Source organism: Hippocampus bargibanti, unplaced genomic scaffold (genome assembly GCF_051943395.1).
Source record: "Hippocampus bargibanti isolate YZ-2025 unplaced genomic scaffold, ASM5194339v1 Contig00129, whole genome shotgun sequence".
NCBI classification, from domain to species: Eukaryota; Metazoa; Chordata; class Actinopteri; order Syngnathiformes; family Syngnathidae; genus Hippocampus; species Hippocampus bargibanti.
The window spans coordinates 1-13,879 of record NW_028296971.1 but is presented as its reverse complement, the minus strand read 5'-3'; positions in this window follow the sequence as shown (position 1 = coordinate 13,879).

Sequence of the window (13,879 nt, the reverse complement as noted above, 5' to 3'; positions counted from 1 at the left end):
AGTTGGTGATCCTCCTGGAGTGCTGTCTCTTGGCCATCCTGATGCCACGTGACAGGTTGGCCCTGGCTGTTCTCAGGCCCAGCTCATCGCCAGCTTTGTAGGCATCGTTCCGAGCCCTAAGGAGCCTGTGGGCTTCACCCGTCAGCCATGGCTTCTGGTTGGCCAGGATGGTGACAGATCTGGTGACAGCCACGTCATCCATGCACTTCCTCATGTAGGAGGTAACAGAGTCTGTGTACTCTTGGAGGTCGGTGGTGTTGTTGTAGGTGGCCGCTTGTCTTAACATGTTCAAGTCAGTGTTGGAGAAGCAGTCTTTGAGTGCCTCTGACGACCCATCAGGGCACACCCTCTTCTGCTTCTTGACTGGTTTGACGACTTTGACAAGTGGCCTGTATGCGGGCATTAACATAATAGTGGAGTGGTCCGAACCTCCGAGGTACGAGAGGGGGTAGGCTTGGTAGGCTCCTTTGTGTGTGGTGAAAACATTGTCCAGAATGTTGTTACTTCGAGTCGGAAAGTTAATGTGTCCATGGAGTTGTGGAAAAACGCTTTTCGGGTTGGCATGGTTGAAATCGCCAGCCAAGAAAAGGAAAGCATCTGGGTGGGCTTTCTGTTGCTCGCTGATGTGCTGGTAGAGTTCATTCAATGCCGCGCTTCTGTTGTTAATTGAGCTTGGGGGGATGTAAACTGCTACCAGCAGTATGGCACTAAATTCCCTCGGCAGGTAGAATGGCCGACATTTTATGACCATAAGCTCCATCAGCGTGAACAGTGTTTGCATACCACAACAGCGTTGCGGCACCAGGCATCACTGATGTAAACACAGAGTCCCCCGCCGCGAGTCTTCCCCCCCTCGATGAGCGCTCTGTCTGCCCGGAAGCTAGTTAGCTGGGCTAGCTGGATGGCACTGTCCGGTATGCTGTCAGTCAGCCGTGTTTCCACAAACACAAGGGCACAACACTCACCCACGGTCTTGGAAGTTGAGCGGAGAAGTCTGATGTAGTCCATTTTATTGACCAGCGAGCGCACGTTAGCCAGCATAATGGTAGGGATGGACGGCCGGTGAGGGCTAGCCGCGAGCCTAATGCGGATACCTCCACGCTTTCCCCTCTTCTGTTTCCTCATACAGCGCTTGTAGCGCCTCCACTCTGGGTTGGGTGCAGGAGTGGGGGTCGGTGGAAGAGTGGGGGTCAGTGGTCGAGCCGACTCTCTGAGCAATCCATGCTTGTGTAGCACTTCTGCTTCAGCTGGTTTGGTTTTAAAAATGAACTGCCGATGTCGAGCAAAACTCACGGGAGTAGGTACGCCTCGGGTGTAGCGAGGCAAACGGAGACGGACATTTACATGAGTGAGACAAACATAATAAACACGAAAAAACCAATTTGCCGGGATAGAGAGGAGCCGCTGCGTGTGCACACGCCGCCATCTTGTGAAAAAAAAAAAACAAAAAAAAAACTTTGAAACTTTGCCCCCAGACGTGGTTTCGACCATATGGCAGGGGGACAAGGCTGAAGCTGAGGAGGATGTGCCATGGATGGCTGTGTTGCAACTCACCTCTGCTGGTGAGGATTTTCTTCCGGTGACAGTCCTAGTTATAACTCCAGATGATATCAGAGCTGCTCAGGAAGAGATTGCATCAATCTCTGAGGTAATGACACTGAAGAGGAGGGGATGGCACCCCAATGACAAAGATAAAAGACAAATGGGACCAGAGGCAAGGAGACTAGTACACGAATGGAATAGACTGAAACCGGACAAGGGAATTTTATACAGACAGGCAGGGAAATGGAAACAGCTCGTTCTCCCCAGAAAAACTGAAGTCGACTGTGCTCAAACACCTGCATGATGACATGGGTCATGTTGGAGCTGACAAGGTGATCAACCTTGCAAGGCAGAGGTTCTATTGGCCATTCATGCAGCACGAAATAGAAAACTACGTAATTCGCCAGTGTTCCTGCATTAAACAGAAACGACCCACCATTCCGGAAAAAGCACCCATGGGCAACATCACTACTAGTGCCCCATTTGAGCTAATTTCTATTGATTGATCTTGAGCCAAGTAAAGGAGGATATGAGTATATACTAGTCCTGGTAGACCACTTTACTCGTTTCGCACAATCCTAACCGACTAAGAATAAGTCAGGCAAGGTTGCTGCTGAGAAAATCTTTTGTGATTTTATTCCACTGTTCTCTTATCCAGAGAGACTACATCATGATCAAGGTCGGGAGTTTGAAAACAGTCTATTCCAGAGGCTTCAACAGTTGTCTGGCATTGCGCATTCCCGAACCACCCCATACCATCCGCAGAGCAACCCTGTAGAACGTCTGAATAGAACACTGTTACAGATGCTACGTACTCTCCAAGAAGAAAGGAAAGCTGAGTGGAAAGACTATTTGCCTCATGTAGTTCAATACATGAGGCAAACAGTACAACTGTACAAGACATGAGTCCACTGGCTATTCAAGGTCTCCCCAGTTGCCCATCGACTTAGTTTTTGGTCTGACAGCTGACGAAGAAGTAAAAAGCCGACAGGAATATGCACGTAAGTGGGCCTGTCGAATGCAAGAGCTTACAGAATTGCCTCCGAGAACAGTCAAAAGAGCTCTAAAAAAAGGAAGAAATACTCTGACCGTGGTGTTAAAGGCACTCCAGCCAGTGTATTTGTCGAGAACCTATCTGAGAGAGGTGAACCTGGCAAGCTTACTGGGAGGAAAAAGTCCACAGGGTCACTGAAAGAGTAGGAGATGGACCAGTGTAGAAGGTTCGGCCAGAAAACGATGCCAAAACTACCCGTGTGTTGCACCGTAATCTCCTACTGTCTGGCAATGATTTGCCAGTTGAACAGCCCCGTAGGGTGAAAAATAAACAGAAAAAACAGCTAGACAGACAGGCTTATAGCAGGGAAGCAGTTGGGCAGGAGTCTGGTTATTCAAATGAAGAGGAGGGATGTTCATACAATCTCCGACGGTTACCTGTGTATACAAGGAAGACAGTCAGTCATCAGGCGTCTCAACCTGAACTGCACAATTTCAGAACTGTGGCATCAGAATTGCACCCCCAGCCACAAAGTACGGAACCAGAGGATGGGCAGCAGCTAGAGGAAGCTTTTTCATTGGTCGTACCAGCATCATTACCAAAATCAACACCAGCTGACAGCCTGCCTGCTGAGGGAAGCCCGGAACAACCTGTAATGAATGATAAATACACGTTTTGTTGATGTTGACTGACACTGCGTCGTCAGACTTATGGATGTTACTGGTTCAACCGGGTTGATTTGTGATTTGGAGGCTTGTCATTGCCATTGATCACTGGAGGCCTCACTCCAGGACCTTACCCCATTTCCCGGTGCCTTTCTTCGCAGCCAGCCCACAGCTCTATGTCCTTCCTGACCACAAATGAAACAGTGAGGGCAGCTCTAAATGTTCTTTCGCACACAGACCTGACACATGCCCCTAGTCTCATTCGTTGGTGTCTGGGGTCGCGTTGAGGATCGAGTCATGGTTCAACCTGAGGCATGGATTCTGTAGGTTTAACAACTTGGGCAAAGTGTGTGGTCAGTGCGGTCACGTGCAGTCAGCTCGAGAATGGCAGCACGGTTAGCCTGTAATTCAGAGTCAATTTTGGTCTGGTTAATCTGGTCAGCCTCTTTGCAATGTTTTTGCTGATGATACTAGTGCAGCATGTTCGACCGTAAACCAATTCCTTGTAGAACACTACATACTTGACAATAAAGAAGATTCTGATTCTGATTCTGATTCTGATTCTGATTCTGATTCTGACAGTGCGGGTAACCTCAGACTCGCTAAACCCTTATTGTAGTCCCTCATCCATTTGTCTACACAGGCTACGGTATGACAGTTCAGACCCGGTGTCAGAAATCTGACCTCCATAAATTTTGAACTCTCTCCGTGAAAACAGAGCAGCTACATCCGTGTACTTCACCACCTGCTCCCCCATACCGGAGGATAAGCCGGCATGTTCAGGAGGAGCAAAACCCGAACTGTTGGCGATGATCCTGAATGGCGATGGAGTGCTGAAGTTCCTGACCGGTGTGGGGATGTCTCTCGATGGAAGAGGTGTGACCTCTCATGTCAGCTCCTTCCCCAGTAGGTTCCTCCGGGGCATCTAGGACCTTGCTGATCATGTCATCGAGGTGAAGGAGTTGAGACATGCCTTCATCTTCTATGTGTCTTAATTTGTCACCTCTGACGTAGTCAATAATCACATCAAACAGTTCTGGTTCACTAAGGGTCGCAAGGTCCTCAGTGTCACTCTCATACACTGCGCTGGCAACAGTTAGTAGCTAATTGACATCGAAGGCTAATAGTATCTTTTGGATCTTGACAATCAATACCCGTCGTGGAGTTGTGGGAGACATCGTTAGCCCCTGAAGCCTCTACACTCTGGTGAAAGGACAGCACGGCACGGATCCCGGACGAGCCCCCAATTGTAACCGGCCTCAGGCCTAGGGTATACCTGGGTCGGTCCATTTGCGTCACAGGTAGGTAGCACTGTGAACGACGAGGAAAAGACGACACGTTTTAACCATCTTTACACAGCGGCATTTATGGCTGAATGCGCATGCGTGAGCTGAGCTTACATTGTCTGTTCCATTCACAGGCGTGTAGCGCCCTCCTGACTGGGTAGTCTAATCGAATAACATACAGTAACGGAGTTCGTTTCTCACCCCCTACATCTCAGCTGCAGAGTGCTAAACTGATTAAACAAGTGAAAACATGAATATTCAGCCTTTTGTTTAGTGGTGAGGATCATATGAACTATATATTGCCTTAAACACATTTCCCAGAGCAAGAGAAACCCGTTTTATGAATTTCATTTTTTCTTTATGGTTTTAGGTTTTATGATGAATTAAGTATCTATTTAGGCTGCAGAGTGCTAATATGACACTTATACAAGTGAAAACATGAAGATTCATCCTGATGTGAACTTTTTATTGCTTTAAACGCATTTTCAGAGCAAGAGAAAAACGTTTTCTGACCAAAATGTTTTCTGCATTGTTTTAACTTTTATGATGTATATATTTAGGCTGCAAAGGGCTAATTTGACACTTATACAACAAAACACGAAGAGGTTTTTTTTTTAGCTGTGAGGATCATATGAGCTTTTTATTGCCTTAAACGCATTTTCAGAGCAAGAGAAACACGTTCTCTGAATTTAATGTTTTCTTTATGGTTTGAAGTTTTTTGATGAAATTAGTGTCTAAATAGTCTGCACAGTGCTAATCTGACACTTATACAAGTGAAAACATCAAGAGTAAGCCTTTTGTTTAGCTCTGGGGATCATATGAACTTTTTGCCTTAAACTCATTTTCAGAGCAAGAGAAACACGTTTTCTGAAGTAAATGTTTTCTTCATGGTTTTATGTTTTATAATGAAATTTGTGTGTATTTGGCTGAGGGTGCTAATCTGACACTTATACAAGTGAAAACATGAAAATTCAGCCTATTGTTTAGCTGTGATGATCATGTGAACTTTTTATTGCCTTAAACGCATTTTCAGAGCAAGAGAAACACGTTTTCTGAACAAAATATTTTCTGCATTGTTTTAACTTTTATGAAGTATCTATTTAGGCTGCAGAGGGCTAATTTGACACATACAAGTGAAAACATGAAGATTTAGCCTTTTGTTTAGCTCTGGGGATCATATGAACTTTTTATTGCCTTAAACACATTTTCAGAGCAAGAGAAACACGTTTTCTGAAGTAAATGTTTTCTTCATAGTTTTATGTTTTATAATGAAATTTGTGTGTATTTGGCTGCAGAGTGCTAATCTGATTTATACAAGTGAAAACATGAAGATTCAACCTATTGTTTAGCTGTGATGATCATGTGAACTTTTTATTGCCTTAAACGCATTTTCAGAGCAAGAGAAACACGTTTTCTGAACAATATATTGTCTGCATTATATTAATTTTTATGATGTATCTATGTAGGCTGCAGAGGGCTAATTTGACACTTATACAAGCCAAAACATGAAGATTCAGCCTTTTGTTTAGCTGTGAGGATCATATTGCGCTTTTTATTGCCTTAAACGCATTTTCAAAGCAAGAGAAACACGTTTTCTGAATTTAATGTTTTCTTCATGGTTCTAAGTTTTTTGATGAAATTAGTGTCTGAATAGGCTGCACAGTGCTAATCTGACACTTATACAAGTGAAAACATGAAGACTAAGCCTTTTGTTTAGCTCTGGGGATCATATGAACTTTTTATTGCCTTAAACGCATTTTCAGAGCTAGAGAAACACGTTTTCTGAAGTCAATGTTTTCTTCATGGTTTTATGATTTATAATGAAATGTGTGTGTATTTAGGCTGCAGAATGTTAATATGACACTTATTCAAGTGAAAACATGAATATATAGCCTTCTGTTTAGCTGTGATGATCATGTGAACTTTTTATTGCCTTAAACGCATTTTCAGAGCAAGAGAAACACGTTTTCTGAACAAAATATTTTCTGAATTGTTTTAATATTAATGATGTATCTATTTAGGCTGCAGAGGGCTAATTTAACACTTGTACAAGTGAAAACATGAAGATTAAGCCTTTTGTTTAGCTCTGGGGATCATATGAACTTTATATTGGCTTAAACGCATTTTCAGAGCAAGAGAAACAAGTTTTCTGAACAAAATGTTTTCTGCATTGTTTTAACTTTTATGATGAAATCAGTGTCTATTTAAGCTGCAGGATGCTAATTTGACACTTATACAAGTGAAAAGATGAAAAATCATTCGTTTGTGTAGCTGTGAGGATCATATGAACTTTTTATTGCCTTAAACGCATTTTCAGAGCAAGAGAAACACGTTTTCTGAAGTAAATGATTTCCTCATGGTTTTATGTTTTATAATAAAATTTGTGTGTATTTAGGCTGCGGAGTGCTAATATGACAGTTATGTAAGCCAAAACATGAAGATTCAGCCTTTAGTTTAGCTGTGAGGGTCATATTGCGCTTTTTATTGCCATAAACGCATTTTCAGAGCAAGAGAAACACGTTTTCTGAATTTAATGTTTTATTCATGGTTTGAAGTTTTTTGATAAAATTAGTGTCTGAATAGGCTGCACAGTGCTAATCTGACACTTATACAAGTGAAAACATGAAGACTAAGCCTTTTGTTTAGCTCTGGGGATCATATGAACTTTTTATTGCCTTAAACGCATTTTGAGAGCAAGAGAAAAACGTTTTCTGAAGTAAATGTTTTCCTCATGGTTTTATGTTTTATAATGAAATGTGTGTGTATTTAGGCTTCAGAGTGCTAATCTGACATTATACAAGTGAAAACACGAAGACTAAGCCTTTTGTTTAGCTCTGGGGATCATATGAACTTTTTATTGCCTTAAACGCATTTTCAGAGCAAGAGAAACACGTTTTCTGAACAAAATATTTTCTGCATTGTTTTAACTTTTATGAAGTATCTATTTAGGCTGCAGAGGGCTAATTTGACACTTATACAAGTGAAAACATGAAGATTTAGCCTTTTGTTTAGCTCTGGGAATCATATGAACTTTTTATTGCCTTAAACACATTTTCAGAGAAAGAGAAACACGTTTTCTGAAGTAAATGTTTTCTTCATAGTTTTATGTTTTATAATGAAATTTGTGTGTATTTGGCTGCAGAGTGCTAATCTGACACTTATACGAGTGAAAACATGAAGATTCAACCTATTGTTTAGCTGTGATGATCATGTGAACTTTTTATTGCCTTAAACGCATTTTCAGAGCAAGAGAAACACGTTTTCTGAACAATATATTGTCTGCATTATATTATTTTTTATGATGTATCTATGTAGGCTGCAGAGGGCTAATTTGACACTTATACAAGCCAAAACATGAAGATTCAGCCTTTTGTTTAGCTGTGAGGATCATATTGCGCTTTTTATTGCCTTAAACGCATTTTCAAAGCAAGAGAAACACGTTTTCTGAATTTAATGTTTTCTTCATGGTTTGAAGTTTTTTGATGAAATTAGTGTCTGAATAGGCTGCACAGTGCTAATCTGATACTTATACAAGTGAAAACATGAAGACTACGCCTTTTGTTTAGCTCTGGGGATCATATGAACTTTTTATTGCCTTAAACGCATTTTCAGAGCAAGAGAAACACGTTTTCTGAAGTAAATGTTTTCTTCATGGTTTTATGTTTTATAATGAAATGTGTGTGTATTTAGGCTGCATAGTGCTAATATGACACTTATTCAAGTGAAAACATGAATATATAGCCTTCTGTTTAGCTGTGATGATCATGTGAACTTTTTATTGCCTTAAACGCATTTTCAGAGCAAGAGAAACACGTTTTCTGAACAAAATATTTTCTGAATTGTTTTAATATTAATGATGTATCTATTTAGGCTGCAGAGGGCTAATTTAACACTTGTACAAGTGAAAACATGAAGATTAAGCCTTTTGTTTAGCTCTGGGGATCATATGAACTTTATATTGGCTTAAACGCATTTTCAGAGCAAGAGAAACAAGTTTTCTGAACAAAATGTTTTCTGCATTGTTTTAACTTTTATGATGAAATCAGTGTCTATTTAAGCTGCAGGATGCTAATTTGACACTTATACAAGTGAAAAGATGAAAAATCATTCGTTTGTGTAGCTGTGAGGATCATATGAACTTTTTATTGCCTTAAACGCATTTTCAGAGCAAGAGAAACACGTTTTCTGAAGTAAATGATTTCCTCATGGTTTTATGTTTTATAATGAAATTTGTGTGTATTTAGGCTGCGGAGTGCTAATATGACAGTTATGTAAGCCAAAACATGAAGATTCAGCCTTTTGTTTAGCTGTGAGGATCATATTGCGCTTTTTATTGCCTTAAACGCATTTTCAGAGCAAGAGAAACACGTTTTCTGAAGTAGATGTTTTCCTCATGGTTTTATGTTTTATAATAAAATTTGTGTGTATTTAGGCTGCAGAGTGCTAATATGACAGTTATGTAAGCCAAAACATGAAGATTCAGCCTTTAGTTTAGCTGTGAGGGTCATATTGCGCTTTTTATTGCCATAAACGCATTTTCAGAGCAAGAGAAACACGTTTTCTGAATTTAATGTTTTATTCATGGTTTGAAGTTTTTTGATAAAATTAGTGTCTGAATAGGCTGCACAGTGCTAATCTGACACTTATACAAGTGAAAACATGAAGACTAAGCCTTTTGTTTAGCTCTGGGGATCATATGAACTTTTTATTGCCTTAAACGCATTTTGAGAGCAAGAGAAAAACGTTTTCTGAAGTAAATGTTTTCCTCATGGTTTTATGTTTTATAATGAAATGTGTGTGTATTTAGGCTTCAGAGTGCTAATCTGACATTATACAAGTGAAAACACGAAGACTAAGCCTTTTGTTTAGCTCTGGGGATCATATGAACTTTTTATTGCCTTAAACGCATTTTCAGAGCAAGAGAAACACGTTTTCTGAACAAAATATTTTCTGCATTGTTTTAACTTTTATGAAGTATCTATTTAGGCTGCAGAGGGCTAATTTGACACTTATACAAGTGAAAACATGAAGATTTAGCCTTTTGTTTAGCTCTGGGAATCATATGAACTTTTTATTGCCTTAAACACATTTTCAGAGCAAGAGAAACACGTTTTCTGAAGTAAATGTTTTCTTCATAGTTTTATGTTTTATAATGAAATTTGTGTGTATTTGGCTGCAGAGTGCTAATCTGACACTTATACGAGTGAAAACATGAAGATTCAACCTATTGTTTAGCTGTGATGATCATGTGAACTTTTTATTGCCTTAAACGCATTTTCAGAGCAAGAGAAACACGTTTTCTGAACAATATATTGTCTGCATTATATTAATTTTTATGATGTATCTATGTAGGCTGCAGAGGGCTAATTTGACACTTATACAAGCCAAAACATGAAGATTCAGCCTTTTGTTTAGCTGTGAGGATCATATTGCGCTTTTTATTGCCTTAAACGCATTTTCAAAGCAAGAGAAACACGTTTTCTGAATTTAATGTTTTCTTCATGGTTCTAAGTTTTTTGATGAAATTAGTGTCTGAATAGGCTGCACAGTGCTAATCTGACACTTATACAAGTGAAAACATGAAGACTAAGCCTTTTGTTTAGCTCTGGGGATCATATGAACTTTTTATTGCCTTAAACGCATTTTCAGAGCTAGAGAAACACGTTTTCTGAAGTCAATGTTTTCTTCATGGTTTTATGATTTATAATGAAATGTGTGTGTATTTAGGCTGCAGAATGTTAATATGACACTTATTCAAGTGAAAACATGAATATATAGCCTTCTGTTTAGCTGTGATGATCATGTGAACTTTTTCTTGCCTTAAACGCATTTTCAGAGCAAGAGAAACACGTTTTCTGAACAAAATATATTCTGAATTGTTTTAATATTAATGATGTATCTATTTAGGCTGCAGAGGGCTAATTTAACACTTGTACAAGTGAAAACATGAAGATTAAGCCTTTTGTTTAGCTCTGGGGATCATATGAACTTTATATTGGCTTAAACGCATTTTCAGAGCAAGAGAAACACGTTTTCTGAACAAAATGTTTTCTGCATTGTTTTAACTTTTATGATGAAATCAGTGTCTATTTAAGGTGCAGGATGCTAATTTGACACTTATACAAGTGAAAAGATGAAAAATCATTCGTTTGTGTAGCTGTGAGGATCATATGAACTTTTTATTGCCTTAAACGCATTTTCAGAGCAAGAGAAACACGTTTTCTGAAGTAAATGATTTCCTCATGGTTTTATGTTTTATAATGAAATTTGTGTGTATTTAGGCTGCAGAGTGCTAATATGACAGTTATGTAAGCCAAAACATGAAGATTCAGCCTTTTGTTTAGCTGTGAGGATCATATTGCGCTTTTTATTGCCTTAAACGCATTTTCAGAGCAAGAGAAACACGTTTTCTGAAGTAAATGTTTTCCTCATGGTTTTATGTTTTATAATGAAATTTGTGTGTATTTAGGCTGCAGAGTGCTAATATGACAGTTATGTAAGCCAAAACATGAAGATTCAGCCTTTTGTTTAGCTGTGAGGGTCATTGCGCTTTTTATTGCCATAAACGCATTTTCAGAGCAAGAGAAACACGTTTTCTGAATTTAATGTTTTATTCATGGTTTGAAGTTTTTTGATAAAATTAGTGTCTGAATAGGCTGCACAGTGCTAATCTGACACTTATACAAGTGAAAATATGAAGACTAAGCCTTTTGTTTAGCTCTGGGGATCATATGAACTTTTTATTGCCTTAAACGCATTTTGAGAGCAAGAGAAAAACGTTTTCTGAAGTAAATGTTTTCCTCATGGTTTTATGTTTTATAATGAAATGTGTGTGTATTTAGGCTTCAGAGTGCTAATCTGACATTATACAAGTGAAAACACGAAGACTAAGCCTTTTGTTTAGCTCTGGGGATCATATGAACTTTTTATTGCCTTAAACGCATTTTCAGAATAAGAGAAACACGTTTTCTGAATTTAATGTTTTCTTCATGGTTCTAAATTTTTTGATTAAATTAGTGTCTGAATAGGCTGCACAGTGCTAATCTGACACTTATACAAGTGAAAACATGAAGACTAAGCCTTTTGTTTAGCTCTAGGGATCATATGAACTTTTTATTGCCTTAAACGCATTTTCAGAGCAAGAGAAACACGTTTTCTGAAGTAAATGTTTTCTTCATTGTTTTATGTTTTATAATGAAATGTGTGTGTATTTAGGCTGCAGCGTGCTAATATGACACTTATACAAGTCAAAAAATGAAGATTCAGCCTTTTGTTTAGCTGTGAGGATCATATGAGCTTTTTATTGCCTTAAACGCATTTTCAGAGCAAGAGGAACACGTTTTCTGAACAAAATATTTTCTGCATTATTTTAATTTTTATGATGTATCTATTTAGGCTGCAGAGGGCTAATTTGACACTTATACAAGTCAAAACATGAAGATTCAGCCTTTTGTTTAGCTGTGAGGATCATATTGAGCTTTTTATTGCCTTAAACGCATTTTCAGAGCAACAGAAACACGTTTTCTGAATTTAATGTTTTCTTCATGGTTTGAAATTTTTTGATGAAATTAGTGTCTGAATAGGCTGCACAGTGCTAATCTGACACTTATACAAGTGAAAACATGAAGCCTTTTGTTTAAATGTGTGTGTAATTAGGCTGCAGAGTGCTAATATGACAGTTATATAAGCCAAAACATGAAGATTCAGCCTTTTGTTTAGCTGTGAGGATCATATTGCGCTTTTTATTGCCTTAAACGCATTTTGAGAGCAAGAGAAAAACGTTTTCTGAAGTAAATGTTTTCCTCATGGTTTTATGTTTTATAATGAAATGTGTGTGTATTTAGGCTTCAGAGTGCTAATCTGACATTATACAAGTGAAAACACGAAGACTAAGCCTTTTGTTTAGCTCTGGGGATCATATGAACTTTTTATTGCCTTAAACGCATTTTCAGAATAAGAGAAACACGTTTTCTGAATTTAATGTTTTCTTCATGGTTCTAAATTTTTTGATTAAATTAGTGTCTGAATAGGCTGCACAGTGCTAATCTGACACTTATACAAGTGAAAACATGAAGACTAAGCCTTTTGTTTAGCTCTAGGGATCATATGAACTTTTTATTGCCTTAAACGCATTTTCAGAGCAAGAGAAACACGTTTTCTGAAGTAAATGTTTTCTTCATTGTTTTATGTTTTATAATGAAATGTGTGTGTATTTAGGCTGCAGCGTGCTAATATGACACTTATACAAGTCAAAAAATGAAGATTCAGCCTTTTGTTTAGCTGTGAGGATCATATGAGCTTTTTATTGCCTTAAACGCATTTTCAGAGCAAGAGGAACACGTTTTGTGAACAAAATATTTTCTGCATTATTTTAATTTTTATGATGTATCTATTTAGGCTGCAGAGGGCTAATTTGACACTTATACAAGTCAAAACATGAAGATTCAGCCTTTTGTTTAGCTGTGAGGATCATATTGAGCTTTTTATTGCCTTAAACGCATTTTCAGAGCAACAGAAACACGTTTTCTGAATTTAATGTTTTCTTCATGGTTTGAAATTTTTTGATGAAATTAGTGTCTGAATAGGCTGCACAGTGCTAATCTGACACTTATACAAGTGAAAACATGAAGATTAAGCCTTTTGTTTAAATGTGTGTGTAATTAGGCTGCAGAGTGCTAATATGACAGTTATATAAGCCAAAACATGAAGATTCAGCCTTTTGTTTAGCTGTGAGGATCATATTGCGCTTTTTATTGCCTTAAACGCATTTTCAGAGCAAGAGAAACACGTTTTCTGAATTTAATGTTTTCTTCATGGTTTGAAGTTTTTTGATGAAATTAGTGTCTGAATAGGCTGCACAGTGCTAATCTGACACTTATACAAGTGAAACATGAAGACTAAGCCTTTTGTTTAGCTCTGGGGATCATATGAACTTTTTATTGCCTTAAACGCATTTTCAGAGCAAGAGAAACACGTTTTCTGAAGTAAATGTTTTCTTCATGGTTTTATGTTTTATAATGAAATGTGTGTGTATTTAGGCTGCAGAGTGCTAATGTGACACATATTCAAGTGAAAACATGAATATATAGCCTTCTGTTTAGCTGTGATGATCATGTGAACTTTTTATTGCCTTAAACGCATTTTCAGAGCAAGAGAAACACGTTTTCTGAACAAAATATTTTCGGCATTGTTTTAATATTAATGATGTATCTATTTAGGCTGCAGAGGGCTAATTTGACACTTGTATATTGGCTTAAACGCATTTTCAGAGCAAGAGAAACACGTTTTCTGAACAAAAATGTTTTCTGCATTGTTTTAACTTTTATGATGAAATCAGTGTCTATTTAGGCTGCAGGATGCTAATCTGACACTTATACAAGTGAAAAGATGAA